The sequence below is a fragment of the Chiloscyllium punctatum genome, chromosome 34, assembly GCF_047496795.1.
Source record: "Chiloscyllium punctatum isolate Juve2018m chromosome 34, sChiPun1.3, whole genome shotgun sequence".
In the NCBI taxonomy this organism is placed as follows: Eukaryota; Metazoa; Chordata; class Chondrichthyes; order Orectolobiformes; family Hemiscylliidae; genus Chiloscyllium; species Chiloscyllium punctatum.
The window spans coordinates 67849361-67873905 of record NC_092772.1 but is presented as its reverse complement, the minus strand read 5'-3'; the positions used below and the strand labels follow the sequence as shown (position 1 = coordinate 67873905).

Below are 24545 nucleotides of genomic sequence, written 5' to 3'. Positions count from 1 at the left end.
TTTGCCAATTTGTATGCCTCCTACTTCAATTTCAGACTCCCTTCTTTCCTTAGACATGGCAGATTACTCCTTTTCCTACAGTCCTTCCTTTTCACTGATATATATTTTTGCTGAGAAATTTGAAAAATTACTTTGATATTCCTCCACTGTCCATCAACTGTCCCACAGTAAAGTCTTTGCTTCCAGTCTGCATTAGCCAACTCCTGCCTCATCCTATTGTAGTCTCCTTTGTTTAAGCACAGTATTTTGGGATTGGATTTAATCTTCCCGCTTTCCTTCTGTGTTCTAAATTCAACCAGATTAATGACAAGTCTTTTTATCAGATTACGAGGGGAGGCAATGTTTCCTGGGTGTTTTGGTTTCATTGTAATAAAGTACAGGATAGATATTCACAACAGAATATTCTGGACGGTGTGAGTGTACTACACAGTCTAAAACCATAAATCACTGTCAGCCCTCCGTTTAAAATTGCAAAACCATTATCTCCTACACGCTTCCTCACTATCTAAGTTTGGAACGCTAATCCACCTGACTATCCTGCTCTTTCTGAAAATCTCCTTTGGTGAAGATGGTGAGTTTTGGATTCATCTTTCTGGTTAGTACCATAAGAAGATAAGCCCTGGGCACAGGAGAGGCAATGCAGCCCTTCGAACCAGCTCCGCCATTTAATACGGTGGTGATTGAGCTCACCTCGGTCTCAGCTGGATTTTCCCGCCTGCTCTCTCTCACACTTCAACTCATTGCAAATTAAAAATCTGTATCTCTTCATTAAATTTGCTCATTGTCCTGGCATCCACCGCATTTTGAATAGGAAATTCCAGATTCACAACACATTGAGATAGGTACATTCGTCCTCATGAGGATAGAATAGAGTCCCGATAGTGCAGAAACGGGGTATTCATCCGTCGATTGCACACCAACCCTATGATGAGCATCCCATTCAGACCCACCCATTCCCTGTAACCCTCCATTTCCTGTGGCTCATTGCCTAACCAGCACATGCATGGACCCTGTGAGCAATTTGGCATGACCAATCCACCTAACCTGCACATCTTTGGACTGTGGGAGGAAACTGGAGCATCGAACAAAACCATGCAGACATGGGGAGAATGTGTAAACTCTACACAGTTGCCTAACGCTGGAATCAAACCCGGGTCCCTGACGCTGTGAGGCAGCAGTGCTAGCCACTGAGCCACCTCTGCGTAAAATCTGCTGCCCATTAATAACCTCCCCACCCCACAATTGGCTGAATTATATTCCTTACGTCAGAAATCGAGGTGTCTAAGTGGATGTCTCAGTAAATCCCAGTGACAGCCCACATGTCCTGTGTGTCTGAATCGATATCCTATCGACAACACCCTCCAGCCCACACTTTCTTTCACTTTCCAGGGACAGGTCTCCAGAGGCTTCATGGGGACTACAACTCCCACAGTCCCTGAGGCAGGGACCACACGTGTGTGGGGAAACCCACCATTGTACGTGTACAGAATGTGGGCGGGATTTGGAGCATGTTCTTTGGAGTAACTATCGGAAAGCATTTCACACTGTGATTGGCAGGAAAAGGGATGCATCTGCCTATGGTATTGATCAGGTGGGGGAGGGGGGGGTCATAGTGTCACTACGCCCAGATGGGACCAAGTTCCATTCGCAACTTGTCATAACACTGGGAATTGACCAATGGGAAACAAGGAAGAATCTGACCCATTCTCTCAGACTGAAGGTTCCTCTTCTGTCCAGGATCTGCCACCTCCCTTTCTGTTTCCTTTTGTTTCATTCTGCTGTTACATTATTGACTTGCAGCAACTGAAGGGAAAGGAAGTGAACCCAGAAAGGGTGCAGACTCTAACCAGGGACGGGAAGTGGTGCCATGGATCTGTTTATCAGTAACTCCATGAGAATGTAGAGGGTGTACATTAGTAGGTAGTGGAGTCAGAATGGTGGGAGAGAGTAAGTGGGCTGGAGGGTTACAGCTTTGGGGGAAGAAAGGGGAAAAAGATATTCCAGAGAAATTAGAATTGTCTGTTCTGAATTTCTAACCTGTACATATTCCTTTATACAGGGTGCTAGGTAGTGAAGATTTGCAGACTGAAATCTCAAAATCATGTGCAGATTATGATTAAGTTAAATAACATTTGAAGAACCAAAGATGGAGAATCACTGGGCCAAAATCCTGCAACACTCTCCTCCCAGCATTGTCGGTCTCTCTGCGCCAAATGGACTGTGAATGGTTCAAGACAGCAGCTCACGACCATCTTCTGAAGGGTAACGAGAGATGGGGAATAAATGCTGGCTGAGCCAGTGATGCCCATATCCTGGAAATGGGTTCTATCTCTCGTTGCTGAAACCCAGTTGATGTTACTGCAGGATGAAGAGGGACGCTGAGTGCATCCTCCAGGAGGCAGCACCATCACATTACCCCCGCCTACACCCACACAGTAACACCGCAACGCCACTGGAACAAAAGGCAGTGAAGCCAAAGGAGGACTTGGATATAGTTCTTCAAGATAAAGTCATGAAAGGGGATTGGAACAGAGCAGGAACAGGAGACTGAGCTGGATGGTCGGCTGTTTCCCATTGAATGGTGGAGCAGGATTGAAAGGCCGAATGGCCTCCTGCTGCTATCTCCCAGGTATGTATATAACCATGGAGCCCGGGTAGGAAGAAGGGGGCAGGGATTCTCCAGGAGATTGCACTTCCACAACAGTTTTCAGTGAGGGATGGTTTGATGGATTTTATTTAACATTTATCTTTAACACAAGGTTTGTAAATTTTGGTTTTAAAATGTTGTAAGAGTTTTTTGCACCGCAAGTAAAATTAAAGAAAATAAATTGAACTGTTTGAATATAACAGTTTTAAAGCTTTCAACCTCTGTAAAACAAAATCCTGTCTATTCCCAGACACCATCACTTTCCTCAAACTCCAGGGAAATATTCCCTCCCTGACTGAACCTTTGGTTTGATTTAACAGCTTTTCAGTTATCGTTCTATGAGCTGTGAAGCGTTCTTTTTCCCCATTTCTCCGACCCAGAAATGTGATCACAGCAACCTTCCCACCATCAAAATCATCATTACGCCATTTTGCTTTTGGTTAACATATAATCACCAGCAGTGCAAAAGTGAGGACCGCAGATGCTGGAAACCAGAGCCTACATTAGGAATGGTGCTGGAAAAGGCCTCTCGCCAAAACGTTGATTTTCCAGCTCCTCGGATCCTGCCTGACCTGCTGTGCTTTTCCAGCACCACTCTAATCTAGACATATAATCACCAGCAGTAAACCATTTGTGTAACCAAATAAATATTTCCAAACAAAGCCTATTACAGGCCAAACGAACCATTACAAGTGACAGAGTGAGAAGGGACTAAATCAAAGTAGAGTTGGGGGGAGGGGGCAGCGGTGGAGATAAAGCACTTTTTCCCCTGAGGTGCCCACCTCTATCTAAAGGCATCGAGAGCATTGATCCACACCACATGCTCCTTCTCCAAGGGCACCCTGCTCTGTAGCATTTATCCTCAATCATAGAATAAAATCCCTACAGTGTGGGAGGAGAGCATTGGCCCATCAGACCCCACCGACCATCCGAAGAACATCACTCCCAGAGCACTCTAACAGTGTAACACTGCATTTCCCATGGCTGATCCACCTAGTCTGCACAATCCTGGATACTATGTACAATTTAGCACGACTGATCCACCTAACCTGCACATCTCTGGACTGTGGGAGGAAACCAGAGCACCTGGAGGGCACCCATACTATAATGGAGAGAATGTGGGAACTTCACGCAAAGCGTTGGACAAGGCTGGACTCCAACCTTGTACCTGATGCTGTGAAGCAGCCGTGCTATAATCCCAATTTAAATCAAAACAGATGATCCCTGCTCATTGTCACATTGCTGTTTGTGGAGACTTACTGCCCAGAGAGACATCCTGAGGTTCAGAAAGTGGGAATGTAAGTTCAATCACCTCCAGCCCAGTTAATGTGGTTAACAACAACATCAATACTCCAACAGTGTCATCATGTACAAGGTCCACTCCTGACTCTGATGGACAGTAACATCAGAATCAGAGTCCTGCAGTCCACATGGAGCAGGGGGATGACCACTTCCCTGTGAGCACTCACTGGGCTCTCAATCGTGATGAAGACGCAGCACACCCCTTGTCACACAGAGGGGTGAACAGCTCCTACCCAGAGTGAACCCACTGGGGTCTCGGGGGATGGGATGAATCACTGAATCCCTTCTCCCACACTGACCATCGGAATGGCCTCTCCCCCTGTGTGGGCTCACTGGGGACTCCACAGGTGCTGCATTTGAGTGAATCTCCCCCCACATTGGGAACAAGTGAATGACCTTTCCCCAGAGTGAGCTCGCTGGTGTTTCAGCAGGTCAGAGGACTAAGTGATTCCTTTCCCACACACTGAGCAGGTGAATGGCCTCTCCCTGGTGGGAATGCACAAATGTCTCCGCGGGTGAGAGATTTGATTGAATCCTTTCTCACACGTGGAGCTGGTGAAGGGTCTAAATCCACTGTGCTATCTCTGGTTTCTCAGCAGATTGTAAGATCGAGTAAATCCCTTCCCATATGTGGGGCAGGTGAATGGCCTCTCCGCAGTGTGACTGTATCGGTGAGTGTCCCACCTGGGAGGGGTAAGTAAATTCCTAATTCTGATCGAGTACGTCCTCCTGTTTTCTCGTTTGTTATTGACAATCTCATTCCCATCGCACCAGAACCTGTTCCAGTGTTACGGAAACAACAGAATGGTCAGCTACAGCTGGTCACCTGACTGATCACTGGACACGAACGGTTCACTCTCCACAGATGCTGCCAGATCTACTGAATTTTTCCAGCAATTTCTGATTTTGTTTCTGATGTCCCAGAGTTTGCAGATGTTTAGTTTTCCAACACTCATCTTGTGTGTTTCAGAGGAGTTTATTGATGAAATTAGACGGTTTTGAAAGTTGTACGTTAGGTCACACATCAGCTATGATCATCATGAATGGCAAAGCAGAGTTGAGGGGCTGAATGGCCTCCTCCTGTTCCAATGTAAGTTACCCATCAGCAGATTTTGACAACAGATAGTACTCACTACCCTCAGGCCACAGGATTGTTCACACACAGTAGTGACCATCCTTAGTCCAAGGATTGTTCACACACAGTATTCCGTGCACAGGATAGTTCACACACTGTACTGACCATTCTCAGGTCACAAGATTATTCTCCCATAGTAGTGACCATTCTCTGTCCACATGATTATTAAATCACAGTACGGACCGTCCTCAGGCAACAGGATTATTCACACACAGTATTGACCATTCTCAGGCCAACAGGATTATTCCTATATATTATTGACCATTCTAAAGCCACAGGATTATTCACACACAGTACGGACCGTCCTCAGGCAACAGGATTATTCACACACAGTATTGACAATCCTCAGGCCACAGGATTATTCACACATTGTATTGATCATCCTCAGACCACAGGATTATTTACACACAATATTGACAGTATCCAGGCCACAGGATTATTCACACGCTGTATTCACAATCCTCAGGCCACAGGATTATTCGCAGACTGTATTGAACATCCTCAGGTCACTGGATTATCCACACACAGTACTGACCATCCTCAGGACACACTAGTATTCACACACAATACTCAATATTCCCAGCCCACAGCATTATTCACACACAGTCTTGATTGGAACACGGCCACAGGATTAATGAACACACTGTTTTAACCATTTACATGGTCACAGAATTACTTTCACACAATATTGACTATCTTCAAACCACAGGATTGTTCATACACAGTATTGAACATTCTGAGACCACAGGAGCATTCACACACTGTATTGACCATTCTCAGGCCACAGGATTATTTACACACAGTATTGAGCATCATACGACCACAGGATTAATGAACACACTGTCTTGATGATTTACAGGTCACAGAAATATTCGCACCCAGTATTGACCATCCTCAAGCCACAGGATTGTTCACACTCAGTATTAACTGTCCTCAGACCAAAGGAGTATTCACACAGTATTGACTATCCTCAGGCCACAGGATTATTAACACACAGTATTGACCATCCCCTCAGGGCACATGATTATATTTACATGGTATTGACCATCATCAGGCTACAGGAATATTCACTCACAATATTGACAATTCTCAAATTACAGGATTGTTCACACACAGTATTGACGATTCACAGGCCAGAGCATTATGCATACATGGTATTGACCATTCACTGTCCAAAGGATTATTCACACACAGTATTGACCATCCTCAGGCCAAAGGTTATTCACACACAGTACTGATGATTCACAGGCCACAGGATTATTCCCATACATTATTGACCATTCTCAGGCCACAAGATTATTCACTCACTGTATTGAACATCCACGGGCAGCAGGATATTTAACACACACACACACACACACACACACACAGTGTTGACTATCCTTCGGCCCAACGGTTATTCCCACACAGTATTGAATATTCTCAGTCCACAGGATTATTCACACACAGTATTGACCACTATATGGCCACAGGATTAATGAACGCATTGTCTTGATGATTTGCACGTCACAGGATTATTTTCACGCAGTATTGACAATTCTCAGGCCACAGGATTATTCACACACAGTATTGACCATTCACTGGGCACAGGATTATTCACATACAGTATTGACTAGCATACGGCACAGGATTAATGAACACTCGGTCTTCAACTTTTGCAGGTCACAGGATTGTTCCAACATAGAATTGACAATCCTCAGGCTACATGATTATTCACACACAGTATTGACCAGCCGACGGCCACAGGATTAATGAACACACTGTTTTGATCATTTTCAGGTCACAGGATTATTCCCACACAGTATTGACTATCCTCAAGGAACAGGAATATTTACACAAAGTATCTCCATCCTCAGGCCATGGATCATTCACACACAGTATTGACAATCCTGAAGCCACAGGATTTTTCCTACACGGTATTGACCATCCACAGGCAACAGGATTATTCTCACACTGTATTGACCATTCTCAGGCCACAGGATTATTCTCATACGGTACTGAACGACCTCAGGCAACACGATTGTTCAGTTATATTATTGACCATCTGCAGGCCAAAGGTTATACACACACACTACTGATAATTCACAGCCCATAGCATTATTGACTGCCCTCAGGCCACATTATTATTCACGCACAGTATTGACCATCCTCCGTCCACAGGATTACTCACATACAGTATTGATCATCCTCAGATCAACGGTTATTCAAACACAATATTGACCATCCTAAGGCCATTAGATCATTCACACAATGTATTGACCAACCTGAGGCCACAGGATAAATTAACACATTCTCTTTACCAATTAACAGGTCACAGGAATATTCCCACACAGTACTGACAATCCACAGGGCACAGGATTATTCACACACAGTATTGACCACCATTCGGCCACATCATTAATGAACACACTGTCTTGATCATTTACACGTCACAGGATTATTTCCACGCAGTATTGACGAGTCTCAGAGCACAGGAATATTCACACACCGTATTGACCATTCACAGGGCACAGGATTATTCACATACAGTATTGACTAGCACACGGCACAGGATTAATGAACACTTTGTCTTGACCATTTACAGGTCACAGGATTATTCCAACACAGGATTGACCATCCTCAGGCCATGGATTATTCATACACAGTATTGATAACCCTAAAGCCACAGGATTATTCCTACACAGTACGGATCATCCTCAGGCAACAGGATTATTTTCACACAGTATTGACCATTCTCAGGCCACAGGATTATTCACACACAGAATTGAACAACCTCAGGTAACACGATTGTTCACACACTGTATTGACCAACCTCAGGCCAAAGGTTATTCACACACAGTACTGATGATTCACAGGCCGCAGGATTATTCACACACAGTATTGACCATTCTCAAATCACAATATTGTTCACACACAGTCTTGACCATGCACAGTCCACAGTATTATTTGCAAACAATACTGACATTGCACAGGTCACAGATTATTAACACATAGTATTGACCATCCACAGCCCACAGGATTATTATCACACAGCATTGACCATCCTTAGGCAAAGGGCTATTGAGACACTGTATTGACCATTCTCAGGCCACAGGATTATTCACACACAGTATTGACCATCCTTAGACCAAGGGTTATTCACACAGTATTTACGATTCATGGGCCATTGGATTATTCCGACACAGTATTGACTGACCTCAGGCCACAGGATTATTCACACACAGTATTGAGCGTTCACAGTGCACAGGAGTATTCCCACACTGTATTCACAATTCTCAGGCCACAGGATTATTCCCACACACTATTGACAAACACACGGCCACAGGATTAATAAACACATTGCCTTGACCATTCAGTACAAACAGTACTGAACATGCACAGGCCACAGTTCATTAACACCTAGCATTGACCATCCACAGGCCACAGTTTTATTAACAAACAGTATTGAACATGCACAGGGCACAGATTATTGATTCACAGTATTGACCATCCACATCACAAAGGATTATTATCACACAGCATTGACCATCCACAGGCCACAGGATTATTATCACACAGTATTGGCCATCCACAGCCCACATTAATATTCACTCACAGTATTGCCCATCCTTAGAGAAAGGGTTATACACACACAGTACTGACGTTTCACAGCCCGTAGCATTATTCACACACAGTACTGACTGCCCTCAGGCCACATTATTATTCACACATAGTATTGACCATCCTCCGTCCACAGGATTACTCACACACAGTGTTGATCATCCTCAGGTCAAGGGTTATTCACACACAGTATTGACCATTCACAGGCCAGAGGATGATTCACACAGTATTGACCACCCTAAGGCCATAAGATCATTCACACACTGTATTGACCAACCTCAGGCCACAGGAGTATACACACACAATATTCAATATTCTCAGCCAACAGGATTATTCACACACAGTATTGACCAGCCTACGGCCACAGGATTAATGAACACACTGTCTTGACCATTTACAGGTCACAGGATTATTCCCACACAGTATTGACCATCCTCAGGCCACAGGATTATTCCCACACAGTATTGACCATCCTCAGGCCATGGATTATTCCCACACAGTATTGACAACCCTCAAACCACAGGATTATTCCTACACAGTATTGAACATCCTCAGGCCACACAAGTCCTCACACACAATATTCAACATTCTCAGCGGACAGGATTATTCCCACATAGTATTGACTCGCATACAGACACAGGATTAGTGAACAAAATGTCTTGACCATTTGCAGGTCACAGGATTATTCACACCCAGCATTGACCATCCTCAGGCCAAAGGATTATTCACACCCAGTATTGACCATTCTCAAACCACAGGATTATTCACACATAATATAGTCCATCCACAGGCCACAGTATTATTTGCAATCAGTATTGACCATGCACAGGCCAGAGATTATTAACACATAGTATTGACCATCCACAGCCCACAGGTTTATGATCACACAGCATTGAATATCCACTGGCCATATTATTATTCACACACAGTATTGTCCATCCTTCGGCAAAGGACTATTCAGACACAGTCTTGACAATTCACAGGCCACAGGATTATTCACACAGTGTATTTATTTACCATCCTCAGGCCGCAGGATTATTCATACAGTGTATTTGCCATTCACAGTTCAAAGGATTATTCACACACAGTATTGACCATTCTTTGGCCAAGTGTTATTCACACACAGTATTGACAATCCTCCGTCCACAGGATTACTCTCACACAGTATTGACCGTTCACAGTCCACAGCATTTTTCAACACAGTATTGACCATCCTCAGACCACGAGTTTTCATACACATCATTGATTAACTTCAGGCCACAGGATTACTCCCACACAGAATTGACCATCCACAGGCCACTGGATTATTAACAAACAGTATTGACCATCCACAGGCCACATTATCATTCACACACAGTATTGATAATCATTAGGCAAATGGTTAATCACACACAGTATTCAGCATTCACAGTGCACAGGAATATTCACACACTATATAGACCATCCTCAGTCCACAGGATTACTCACACGCAGTATGGATCATCCTAAAACCATAGGATTCGTCACACACGGTATTGACCATTTACAGATCACAGCATTATTCATACACAGCATTGACCATCACAGGCTAGAGGTTATTCACACACAGTATTCTACATCCTGAGGCCTCAGGATTATTCAAACACAGTACTGAGGATGGTCAGTCAACAGGATTACTCACACACAGTACTGATGATTCAGAGGCCAGAGCATGATGCACACATGGTATTGACCAATCACTGTCCAAAGGATTATTCACACACAATATTGACCGTCCTCTGTCCACAGGATTTTTCACAAAAAGAGTATGACCACACTCAGGCCCCAGAATTATTCACACATAGTATTGACCAACCTCAGGTCACAGGATTACTCCCACACAGTATTGACGATCCTCAGGCCAGAGGAGTGTTCACACACAGTATTGATAATCCTTAGGCCACAGGATCATTCGCACACTGTATTGCCCAACCACAGGCCACAGAATTATTCACACACAATATTCAACATTCTCAGCCAACAGGATTATTCACACACAGCATTGACTAGCTTATGGCCACAGGATCAATGAACACACTGTCTTGACCATTTACAGGTCAGAGGATTATTCCCACACAGTACTGACCATTCTCAGGCCATAGGATTATTCCCATACAGTATTGAACATCCACGGAGCACAGGATTATTCCCACACAGTATTTTACATTCTCAGGCCACTGGAATATTCCCACCCTGTTTTGACCATCCTCTTGCAACAGGACTTTTCACACACAGTATTGAACATCCTCAGGCCACAGGATTATTCACACACAGTATTGAACATCCTCAGGCCACAGGATTATTCACACACAGTATTGAACATCCTCAGGCCACAGGATTATTCACACACAGTATTGACCTTTCTCAGCCCAGAGGATTATGCACACACTGTATTAAACATCCTCAAGCCACAGGATTATTCTGACACTCTATTGACCATGCTCAGGCCACAGGATCATTCACACATAGTATTGATCATACTCAGGCCAAGGTATAGTCACACACAGTAATGACCATTCACATGCCAGAGTATTATTCACACACAGTATTGACCAATCTCAGGCCACAGGAGTATTCACACACAATATTCAATATTCTCAGCCCAGGATTATTCACAAAGTATAGACCAGCCTACGGCCACAGGATTAGTGCACACACTGTCTTGATCATTTACAGGTCACAGGATTATTACCACGCAGTTTTATCCATCCTCAGGCCACAGGGGTATTCACAAAGTATTGAACATCATCAGGCCACAGGATTATTCCCACACAGTATTGACCAACCTCCGTCCACAGGATTATTCACACACAGTATTGATCATCCTCAGGTCAAGGGTTATTCACACACAGTATTGACCATTCACAGGCCACAGGATTATTCACACACAGTATCGACCATCCTAAGGACATTAGATCATTCACACATTGTATTGACCAACCTGAGGCCACAGGATTGATGAACATATTCTCTTTACCAATTAACAGGTCACAGGACTATTCCCACACAGTATTGAACATCCTCAAGCCACAGGATTATTCTGACACAGTATTGACCATTCACAGCCACATGATTGTTCACACATAGTATTGATCACGCTCATGCCAAGGATTAGTCACACACAGTATTGACCATTCACAGGCCAGAGGATTACCACACACAGTATTGATCATGATCAGGCCACAGTATCATTCGCACACTTTATTGACAAACCTCAGGCCACAGGAGTACATACACAAAATATTCAATATTCTCAGCCAGCAGGATTATTCACACAGAGTATTGACCAGCATATGGACACAGGATTAACAAACACACTGTCTTGACCATTCACAGGGCACATGATTATTCCCATACAGTATTGACTATCCTCAAGCCACGGGATTGTTCACACACAGTATTGACCATTGTCAGGCCATAGGATTATTCACACACAGTGAAGACCATCTTCCGGCCACAGGATTGTTCCCACACAGTATTGTCCAACCTTAGGACACAGGATTATTCGCACACTTTATTGACCATTCTCAGGCAACAATATTTTTCACACACTGTATTCACCATCCTCAGGCCACTGGATTATTCCCGCACAGTATTGACCAGCATCAGGCCGGAGGATTATTCAACACAGTATTGATCATCCTCTGGCCACAGAACTATTTACACAGTGTTGGCAGTACACAGGTCACAGGATTACTCATACAGTATTCACAATCTTCAGTCCACTGGATTATTCTCACACAGTAGTGACTATTCTTAGACTAAAAGGGTATTCCAACACAGTATTGGCCATTCTCAATCCACATGATTATTCGCACACAGCATTGACTACCCTCAGGCCACTGGATTATTAACACACAATATTGACCATCCACGGCTCACAGGATGATTATCACACAGCATTGACAATCCACAGTCCACATTATTATTCACACACAGTATTGCCTATCCTTATGCAAACACTTATTTACAGTATTTACGATTCACAGGCCACAGGATTAGTGACACATGGTATTGACTGGCCTCAGTCCACAGGATTACTCACACATGGTATTGAGCATACACACGGTACTGAACATTCACAGTGCATAGGATTATTCACACAATGCATTGACCATGCACAGTCCAAAAGGATTATTCCCACACAGTATCAACCATCCTCCATCCACAGGATTGCTCATACACAGTATTTACCATCCTAAAACCATAGGATTATTCACACAGAGTATTGACCATTCACAGTCCACAGCAATATGCACACACACCATTGACCATTCATGGGGCACAGGATTATTCACACCAGTATTGAACAACCTCAGGCAACAGGATTAATTACATACAGCTCTGACCATCCTCAGGCCACAGGATTGTTCACACATAGTATTGACTATCCTCAGGCCAAGAGTATTTTTTTTTTTTTTTTTTACACACTGTATTACCATTCACACTGCAGAGGATTATTCACACACAGAATTGACCATCCTCATACCACAGGATCATTCATTCACTGTACTGACCAACCTCAGGCTACAGGAGTATTCACACACAGTATTCAACATTCTCAACCAACAGGATTATTCCCACACAGAATTGACCAGCCTATGGCTACAGCATTAATGAACACGCTGTATTGACCATTTACAGGTCACAGGATTGTTCACACACAGTATTGACCATCCTCAATCCACAGGATTGTTCACACACAGTATTGACAAACCTCGGGCCAGAGGATTATACACACACAGTATTGAACATCCTCAGGCCACAGGATTATACACACACATTATTGACCAGCCTCAGGCCTCAAGATTAATCACACACAGTATTAAACAACCCCAGGCCAGAATATTATTCACACACAGTACTGACTATCCACAGAACACAGGATTATTCCTACACAGTATTGCCCATCTCAGGCCAAAGGATCTTTCACACACATTATTGATCATCCTCAGGCCACAGGATTATTTTTACACAATATTGACAGTACACAGGCCACAGGATTACTCACACACAGTCTTAACCATTCACAGGCCAAAGGGTTATTCCTACACAGTATTGATCATCCTCAGGCCACAGGATTATTCACACACAGTATTGACCATTCACAGGCCACTGTCTTATTCACACACAGTATTGGTCATCCTCAAACCAAAGGCTTATTTACAAACAATATTAACCATGCACAGGCCACAGGATTACTCACACATAGTATTGACCATTCACAGGCTACAGGATTATTATCACACTGCATTGACCATCCACAGGCCACAGGATTATTCACACACAGTATTGACCATCCTCGGGCTGCAGGATTATTCACACTGTGCATTGACCATTTACAGTCCAAAGGATTATTCACACACAGTATTAACCATCCTTAGGCCAATGGTTATTCACACACAGTATTTACAATTCACAGGCCATAGGGTTATTTACACACAGTATTGACTGCTCTCAGGCCACAGGATTTCTCACACTCTGTGTTGAGTATTCACAGTGCACAGGATTATTCACACATAGTACTGAATAACGTCAGGCAACAGGATTAATTACACAAAGTTTGGACAATCCTCAGGCCAAGGGTTATTCACACACAGTATTGACCATTCACAGGCCAAAGGATCATTCACAAACTGTATTGACCAATCTCAAGCCAAAGGGGTATTCACACACAATATTCAACATTCTGAGCCCACACGATTATGCACACACTTTATTGACCAGCATGTGGCCACAGGATTATTCCAACGCAATATTGACCATCCTCTGGCGACAGGATTATTCACATACCATATTGTCCATCCACATGCCAAGGGTTATTCACACAGATTACTGGCCACACAAAGTGAGAGCGTTAGAGGTGCTCGGAGAAGCAAACAGAGATGTGGAGTGTTGTTGCGACTGGAAAAGGGTCTGAAAAGGATTTTACAGTGACAGGGTGGACTGTAGTTATTGTGAAAAACCACAGAAATAGCGATTATTGTACTGAGTGCAGGATGAGATTATTGAGATTCGGCAAGTTATCAAGACTAGAGCAATTTACAAATATGAAGAATCATCAGTATTGGAGTAGGGATCAAATTAATAGTGGGATTGTGGGCAGGGTTAAGGTTACAGAAATAAGAACTTTTCTGGGAATTACAAACGTTCAAGTCCCTGGCACAGATGAGTTGGACCGAAAGGTATGTTTCCTTAATGTATGACTTCATCCCATGACAAAAGTCAACATGATCGGGGGAAGTATGGAATAGAAAGATCCCAGGATTCAAAACCATCTCCTTGGGGGAGGCCTGCTTTCCCCACTGTTGTACTGATCCTCACTAAGACAGCACAGGCCTGGATTGATAACTGTCAACTTCCTATATTGACAAAGGAAGACTCAATACAGCAGAGAAGAAAGTAAACAAGAGAGTGGGGATTGAGCCTGGGACCATCACACTCTGTGTTCACCCTTCAACTCTGTACCTATGTCATGTCCTCCATACCAAAGATCGATCGCTGAAATGCTCTCTGCTCTGTTCACTGTGAGTGGTCCTGTCTCGCTGCAGGATTTCTTGAAGGCTCCAGGTCTCCCGTCCCTCTGAATGAAATGTATCCCAATCTGCTTTGGGAGGTAAGGGAGGAGATTGCTGGGGCCCTGGTGGATATATTTAATACATTGCTGATCACGGATGAAATGCCGAATGACTGGAGGATAGCAAATGTGGTTCCTTTGTTCAAGAAGGGCAGCAGGGATAGGCCAGGAAATGACAGAACAGATAGGTCACCCCATGAGAGGAACGATGTGTAAGATTTGGAAAGGGTTCAGTGGAGCTTTACTAGGATGTTACCTGGTATGGAGGGAACGTGATATGAGGAAGCTGTTTTTGTTTGAGTGAAGACGTTTGAGATGAATGAATTGAGATATTAAGATAATCAGAAAGTGAAATGGATTGGACAGTGAGAGCCTTTTCCCTCAGATGGCAATACCGAGCATGAGGGGGGATAGCTTTAAATTGAGGGGTGAAAGATATATGACAGATGTCAGAGATAGTTTCTTTACTCAGAGGAGTAGGGGCATGGAACAAACTGCCTGCAACAGGAGTAGATCTGCTATCCTTAAGGGCATTTAAACAGTCATTGGATAGTCACATGGACAAGAATGGAATAGTGTTGGCTACTCGGGCTTCACATTGGTTCCACAGGTTGGCACAACATCGAGAGCTGAAGGGCCTGTACTGTGCTGCCATGTTCTATGTTCTAGAGGGAATAAATATCAGGTGAGAGGGGAAAGACTTAAAAGGGATTGGAGGAGAACATTTTTCACACAGAGGATGGTGCAGGTGGTAGAGAAAAGTACAATAACAACATGTAAAAACGATTTGGGCAGAAACATGGAGAGGAGAAGGTTTGAATGGATTTGGGTCAAATGCAGGGAAACACGACTCGGTCAGGAACTCTGGTTAACATGGACGAGTTGGATTGAAGGAACTATTTTCGTGCTGCATGACTCAGTCTCCTCCTCCAATAACTGGAGACAACCGAGATAAGGCATGTTGTAGACACTGAAGCAAGTTACAGTGATAGGGATAGTAATCGGAATGCAGTACGTTTCAAATACGTGGAGTGACTATTGGGATAGGAGGAGGTTACAGGGATACGAACTGTTATTGGAGTTAAAAATTATTGAAGACACCAGTCCACAAGACATGCCATAGGTGCAGTGTTGGAGTGTAGCAAGTTTTAGTACAACAGAACTTAAAGTAGGGGTGGGGATTGTGCGTGGGGTGGGCCTGTACTGTATTCCCCCTCCAGATCTGTATCGATGTCATGTCTTGTTAACAGAGGTTTGGAGCCTTCTCAATCCTCTCTTCTCAGTTATCGAAACTGGATGAAGTTATCAATACCGAGGGTTGAAGAATTAATAAGGACTCTTCAGACTGGCCAAGGTTACTGGTAGAGAGAGCTGTTGGGACTGGAAGAGGTGACAGTCCTCAATAGGATGGTACACATTCACGGATGATTTTAGTGACTGCAGGATGTTACAGAGTTAAGAAGGCTAGTAGTGATGGGAGGAGGTCACAGAGATAGATAAGCTTGCAGATATTGGCCAAGGTTACAGATCTGGGGAACGGTCATGTGGCTTCAAAGGGAGGATGGGCAGGAATGGCTGTGGGAGCTGGAGGGATTTGTACAGATAAGGAGGTTTATAGGGATGGTAGAAGGTTCATGGGAGTGAGGTGCTGTAGGATAGGATGGAGGAGTGCTGTGGGGACTGGAGAAGTTTGCAGTGATATCATATGATGGAAAGGCTTGAGGAAGGTACAAGCTTTTGGTAACGGCTGGAGGATATTAAAGAGACAGGGTGGGCTGTAGGTACTGAACATTTTGACAGAGAGAAGGATAAGGTAGTGTTTGGGGATAATGACCATAATTCTGTACGTTTTGAAGTCATGATGGAAAGAGCTAAGGATCATGCAGATGTTGTGTGTCCAAATTTGGGGAAGGCTACTTATCATTTCATTATCACTATCACTGATCATTATTACTAGCATTAGACAGGATTTGAAAAATATAGACTCAGAGGAACTATTTGCAGTCGAGCCTACAATTGGAAAGCGCGAGTATTTTCAAGTGATACAGTGAGAATTCAGGGCCAGCGTGTACCATGAACAGTGAATGACAAAGGCACCAAGTTCAGCGAATACTGACCAAGTGATATTGTGAGTTTGGTAAAGAAAATACAGTGCAATAAAACCAGGTGAAGCCCTTCAACAACTATTGAGAGTGCAAGGGGGTCCTTAAAAATGAGGGGCACTCAATGGCCATGAAACCTCCTTTGCAGACACGAGTTTGGAAAAGCTACAAGATATTTTATGACGAGAGTCAGAGTAAGAAGATGTCCAGCTAAAGAGTGCGGCCTGTTGGAAACCAAAGGGACGATCTGCGCATGGAGCCAGAGGAAGGAGCTGAGGTCTTCAATGTATGCTTCCCATCTGTATTCATACAGGAGGAAGACACTGTAGCCGGGGATTTCAGTCGGGATGTTGAGCCTCGAAAACATGTTAAGATCAATAAGGAGGTATTAAATGCTTTCACACGCATAAAGAGGGAGACATCCCCAGTGCCCAATGAAATGTATTGCAGGCTGCAGTGGGAGGTAAGGGAGGAGATTGCTGGGGCCCTTTTGGACCTCTTTAATACTTTGCTGGCCACAGGGATATTGGGTAAAAATTGGGAACAATTCTGAGGGACAAGATGTATCAATATTGAAAAGGAAGGAATTGATTCAGGACAGATTTTATAAAGGAAAATCCTGTCTGATGAATTCAATTGAGTTTTTTTGAAAAGTTATCTCAAAATATTTATGAGAGCAGTGCAGATGATGTGGTTATCATGGCGTTCGGGAAGGCCTTTGACAAGGTCTCAGTCAATATGTAAGTGGCCCAACTGGAGAAAGGAATGAAACCTGACCTCCCCTTGGGAAGGTAGGGAATAGGACTGAGGTGTTAGTGAGGGAACACTTTGGCAAAGTGACCACAATTCTATTAGTTTGAAAATAGCTTTGCTGAAAGACAGACCTGATCCAAAAGTTAAAGTTATAAAATGTGGTAAGACAAATCTTAGTATTAGACATGAACTTTTTAAAAAGTTTTTAAGTTTTTAAAGTTGGTTAGAGAGTCTATTTGCAGGTAAAGGGAATTCTGACAATTGGAAATATTTTAAATGTGAGATAAAAGGACCGTTCAGCACCAGCATGTTCCTGTTTGTGTGCAGCTCAATGCTGACAGCTTTCAGAAACACTGGCTGTCTACTGAGGGTCTGCTCAAGGAAAAGGGGGCACATGTCAGGTATAGCCAGCTGGATCAAGGGAATCCCTGAGGAGCATAGGGGCTGTAGGAATACTCTTTGGATGGAAATCAGGAATGCAGAAAGGGGACATGAAATAACTTTGGCAGATAAAGTTAAGGAGAATCCAAAGTGTATTAAGAGCAAAAGAAGAGCTAGGGACAAAACCAATATTCTTAATGATCAACAAATCCAACGATGTGTGGAACTACAAGATCCTAAACAAATATTTCACTTTGGAACTTACTGTGGATAAGGTCTGGGGCGCTCAGTGTTTGGCCTGAACACTATTGGAATATTGTATGCAATTCTGGTCTCAATGCCATTGGAAAGATGTTGTGGAACTTGAAAAGTTTCAGAAGAAATGAATAAGGATGTTGCCAGGGTTGGAGGGTTTGCGCGACAGAGAAAAGCTGAAGAGACTGGGATTATTTATACTTTAACATGGGACGCTGAGGAGTTATCTTATAAAGGTTTCTTAAAATCATGATGATCATGGATAGGGTCAATAGATAAAGACTTTTCTCCGGTCGTGGGGGGGGTGAGTCCAAACCTACAAGGCATAGCTTTAAGGTGAGAGGAAAAGATTTAGGTGGGACCAAAGGGACAGCTGTTTCCTGCAGAGGTTGGTATATATATAATATGATATAAACTGCCAGAAGAAATGGTGAAGGCTGGCAGAAATATATTTAGCAGGCATCTGGATGTGTATATAAATAGCAGGATTTTAGAGGGATATTGACAAAGTTCTGGCAAATGGGATGAAAAACATCATGGAGGAGTTGGACCAAAGGGTCAGTTTCTGTGCTGTACATCTCGATGACTCCATGTCTTAAAATGAGCCCACATTATAGAAGAGGCGGTGTTGGAAGTTTTAAAACATAGAGGTAGATAAATCCCCAAGACCTGATCAAGTGTATCTCAGAACATTGTGGGAAGCTGGGGAAGAAATTGTAGGGGCCTGAGCAGTGATATTTGTGGCATCCTGGGCAGTGATGGAGGTTTTCTGAGATTACAAAGGGATCTTGATGATAGGCGTGAATGGCTGAAAAACTGCAGACGGAGTTCAATTCAGGTAAATGCGAGGTAATGCATTTAGGTTACAACAAACAAGGGTCGAGCTTTCATAATTAATGGTAGGGTCTTCAGTATTGTTGTACGCCTTGGGGTTCAGGTACGTAGTTCTTTGAAGTTTGCCACAAGGAGAGACAGGATGGTTATAAATGGTAATTGCCTTCATTGCTCAGTCATTCGAGTTTAGGAGTTTGGGAAGTCGTGTGTAGATTGTCCAGGACATTGGTAAGGCCTGTTCTGGAATACTCTGCCCAGTTATAGGAAGGATATTAAGCTGGAGAGGGTTCAGATCACATTTACCAGGATTGTGATGGGTATAGAAGGTTTCAGTTATAAAGGAAGGTTGTATAGTCTGGGACATTTTTGACTTGAACCTGGAGATTGAGAGGTGAGCGTATAGAAGTCTATAAAATAATGAGGGGTATAGATAGAGTTAACATGACTTGTCTTTTCCCAACAGCAGATCATTTTAGAACTAGGGGCTACATTTCTTAAGGTTAGAAGGGAGAGATTTAAAATCAGAAAACATAAGGAGCAAACTGTTTGAGTGTGTTTTGTGTGTGGAATGAAATTCCCAAGGAAAGGGTGACTGTGTGTACAATTACAATGCTTGAAATATTAGTACAGGAGTAGGAAAGGTTTGAAGGGATGTGATCCAGGAAGAGGCAGGAGGGACGAGGTTAGTTTAAGATTATGGTCGGTATCAACCGAACAGTCAGTTTCTGTGCTGTATGACTGTCTGACTGTGAAAATAATGTTGTGCCCTATTTAAGAAAGACTGCAAGGGGAAGCCAAGGAACTGCAGACTGAGGAGACAGAAATCATGGATGGGGAAGGTGTTGGAGATCATTCTGAGACGTAGGATTTACATATTCATTTGGAAAGACAGGACTGATTACAGACAGTTAGAGTGGCTTTGTGCGCAGGAAAACATGTCTCACAAACTTGCCTGAGTTTGTTGAAGATGTGACCAAGAAAATAGATGGAAGCAGAGCAATAGACATTGTTTTTTGGTTCAGAAGGCCTTTGATAGGGTTGAGCAGGCTTCATGGGTTAGTAAGGTTCGGTCACATGGGTTCAGGGAGAGCGACCCAACTGGAGACACAATGGGTTTGATAGGAGGAGGTAGAGGGTTGTTGTTCAGACTGGAGGCCTTAGATCAGCAGTGTGCTGTAAGGATTGGTGCTGGGGCCACTGATGTGCATCATTTATATAGAGGATCTGGGTAAAAATATAGGAGTCACTGTTTGAATGTTTGCGGATACCAAAATTAGTGGACGAGTGGGCAGAGAATATAGATATCGAAGGGGATGTTAATCAACTGGGCCAGTTGGACAATGAATAAAAGATGGAATTTAATTCATGTGTTGGATTTAGATAAGACAAACCAGGGAGGACTAACACAGGTAATGGTCGGGTCCTGGACAGTGTTGTCAAACAGAGAGAGACCAAGGGGTGCAGTTACACTGTTTTGGAATGGAATCATCGGGGGACATGGTGGGGAAAGCAGCATTTGGCACACTTGCGTTCATCGGTCAGAGCACTGAGTACATGAGTTGGAGATATTTGTAACATTGTCGTCAATATTTCTCCTGGGAAAAGGAGGCCACGGGGTGGCCTCAAAGGTTTATGAAACCATTTGAGAGCCGAGGTAAGGTGAAAAGCCAAGGGTAGGTGAGTCCAAAGCTAGAGGCATAAACGTGAGGTGAGAGAGCAACGATTTAAAGAGGGAGCTGAGGGGCAACATTTTCCACAGAGGATGGTGCATAGACAGAATGGACACCCAGAGAAATTGGTAAAAACAAGTACAATTACAACATGGAAAAGATAATTGGACAGGTACATGGAGAGGAGAAGATTGGAAGGGGTATGGGCCAAACACAAGCAAATGCAACTGATTCCGTTTAGGAAACCTCAAACAAAGAGTCATGCCGCACAGAAACAGACCCGATGACTCTAATTGTTGGAGGAGGAGACTATCGAGACAAGGCATGTTGTAGAGACTAAAGCAAGTTACAACGATATGGATGGCCGTCTGGACTGGAGGTTTCAAATATGTCAATTAATTGGTAAGAGGGGAGGAGATGACAGAGATAGGAACTGTTATAGGAGTTAGAATGATTGAAGACACTGGTCCACAAGATGGCCCATAGATACAATGTTCGAGAGGGAATAGAGAACAGAAAGATCCCAGGCAGCATGACCACTTACTCATGTGAGGCCTGCATTCCCTTCTGTTGTCCTAGTGCTCACCAAGACAGCACACATCTGGATTGAAAACTGGGAACTCCCGATGCTGTCTCAGTGCAACAAAACTTAAAGTAGGGGTGGTGATTGACCCTGGGGTGTGTCTGTACTGTGCTCCCCCTCCAGCACTATGTCTATGTCATGTCTTGTTAGCTGATGTTTGGAGCCTTCTCATTGCTCTCTGCTCTGTGCACTGTGAGTGATCTTACCTGGCAGCAGGATTTATTAAAGCCTCCTGACCTCCCAGACCTTCATCTCTCTGGCTGACCAATCATCTTCCCAACCAGCAGTTGGCAAGCCTATTGAGTCAGGAACTCCCCGAGTACCTATAGTAGACACATATATAAGCAGAATGGGAAATTAGACTGATGCTCTGAGGGTTACACATGTAGAATGGCAGTGAGCCCACAGAGATCTGGAAAATTCCAGTCTCCAATGCCTGTGCTGCCTCATCTCTCTGAAGTGGAGAATTCTGTTGGCCCAGGATCTGGAGTAGCTGCAAGAGTGAGAGACACTGACAGAGGCAGCAATTAGACGCATACAGTGAGGGATCACACATGGAAAAATACTGACTGATATCACCAGAGTTCAGGATCAAATAATTGTGCGGGAAGAAAGGGTTTTGATTCATGTTGCACTTAGATATACAACCTGTGAGCAGGCGAAGTGATGGCCGAATGGCATTATTGTGTGACAATTTATCCAGAAACTCAGCAAGTGTTCTCTGGACACAGGTTCAAATCCCACCATTGCAAATGATTGAATGTGAAGTAAATGCTTCAAAAAAGATGTAATTAAAAACCTGTCAGTGAGTATTAAACAATTGCTGATGTAAAGAAAAATCCATCGGGTGCATTCCTGTCTTTAGTGAAGTAATCTAAGATGGGACTGGGATATCACAGGTATTACAGAAACAACAGCTGAGGGAGGGACAGGACAGGCAGCTCAATGTTCCAGGGGACAGATACTGCAGGAAGGATAGAAGTGGAGCTGAGAGAGGAGGAGAGCTGCTGGTTCTGATGGGGTGAAACATCCCAGCAGGACTGAGAGAGGATATTCCTGCAGGACCGCCCAGTGACGCTGTGTTCGTGGAATTAATCAATAACAATGGGGCTTCCCTTTCCTCTGATTGTTCTACAGACCCCGATAATCCCGCCCTCCTGCACCTTGACCTTCTCAAGATGGCGGCCCTCAGCTCCGCGCTCCCTCTTCCCTCAAACAAATGGCGGCCGTGGCCCTGGGCCCCTTCCCTGATCAGAGACCGCCACCCCCTTACCCGGGCCTGGTGGGTCTTTTCCTAGTTTTTAAAAAATTAATCCGGAACTTGTGAATTCTCTCCGCTCCTTTCTCCCGGCGAAGCTCCCACACACCGGCTCTGAGCGCCGCTCTCTGAAGCCGCTCACAGCCGCTGCCGAAGAAAGTAGCTTCATGTCTCTCTCTGTCCTGACCAATGTGACACTGCGCATGCTCTGCATAGACACCAAACTGCGCGTGCGTCTGAGGTTATCAGTGGATTTATAGAGAATATTCATAACTGCACAGACCGATGGGTAAAATATTAGTCATTAACAATTGCTTTGTCGAGTTATAATCATATGGATGTCTAACATGCATATTGTCTGGTCCAAATCAACCACACCGGCCAGCTATGTAAATTACCAACTGTTCTGGGAGTTTGAAAAGAAGTTTCTTACTCGAGTCGTGTAAATCGATTGGAAATATGTACGTTATCAGATTTACATTTCAACTACAGTATTTTTTAAAAATCTCACATTGATTTATGAGAGACGTTTAATGCTCCACTATGTCGTGAGAATGTTCAATCCGGCAAAATAGTTTGCTCTCTGACCAATCTTGAAGCGTTCACTCCCGAGAATGCTTTGGCCCCTCTCCTCATTCACTCTGGTTGGAGGACCGGCCACTCCTCGGTCCTCCTGTTCCGCCCCTTCCTCCCAATTGCAGAGTTGACTCGGGCGTGACTTAGCAGGCAAGGGACAAAGGAAGTTCGAGTCGATGTTTTGTGACGCGGTGAAAATATCCCGAATCTTGGACGAGAGGCCTGGGTTCAATTCACTGCTTGTGCAGATGTGTATAATAACAACTTTAGCAGGTCCATTAGGAAAACTAAGGGAAGTCAGGAACAGTGAAAACAAGAGAAAATGCATGCAATGTGATGTGGCTTTCAATGCTCAGATGATTTGACTCTTTACCAAGCATTTCAGGGTCCCAGTTCAGACTGTTGCACTGCTCTTCGTGCACAGCCAGATACCACGATTGTAGGGCAAAGTGGTGGGATATAGAGGTGCTTTTCTGGAAGGCGCTCAGTTTTTGTGGTGAAAACAGTTGAGAAGGAGTCTGGTTTTGTATGGAGCTACCTGTCCCCCTCCTGTTGCAGCCTCTTATTATTGACCTGACTCTATCTCGTACATGGAGAAAGTGAGGACTGCAGATGCTGGAGATCAGAGCTGAAAGATGTGTTGCTGGAAAAGCGCAGCAGGTCAGGCAGCATTCTGTACCTCGTACATGTTTGGTAGAGATCAGTGACATTTCGTAAGCCCACAATACAAGATCCATCACTCTGTTTAAGTCAGTAAAAATCTCTTGTAGCACAATAGTCAGAGAACAATACAGCGCAGAACAGGCCCTTTGGTCCTTGATGTTGCGCCAACCTATGAACTATTCTCAGCTCAT

General features: G+C 43.9%; 2 long non-coding RNA genes across 2 annotated transcripts in view; both read left to right on the top strand.

Annotated features, from left to right (window-relative positions):
* LOC140458925 (uncharacterized) overlaps positions 1-2800 on the top strand; it is a 35201-nt gene extending 32401 nt beyond the window's left edge. The window contains exon 3 of the long non-coding RNA XR_011953764.1: positions 2060-2800. This is a non-coding gene — a long non-coding RNA (uncharacterized lncRNA). The remainder of the gene's footprint in view (positions 1-2059) is intronic.
* Positions 2801-4563: 1763 nt separating this feature from the next.
* Positions 4564-24545, top strand: part of LOC140458924 (uncharacterized) — a 65751-nt gene continuing 45769 nt past the window's right edge. Inside the window, exon 1 of the long non-coding RNA XR_011953763.1 lies at positions 4564-4642. This is a non-coding gene — a long non-coding RNA (uncharacterized lncRNA). The remainder of the gene's footprint in view (positions 4643-24545) is intronic.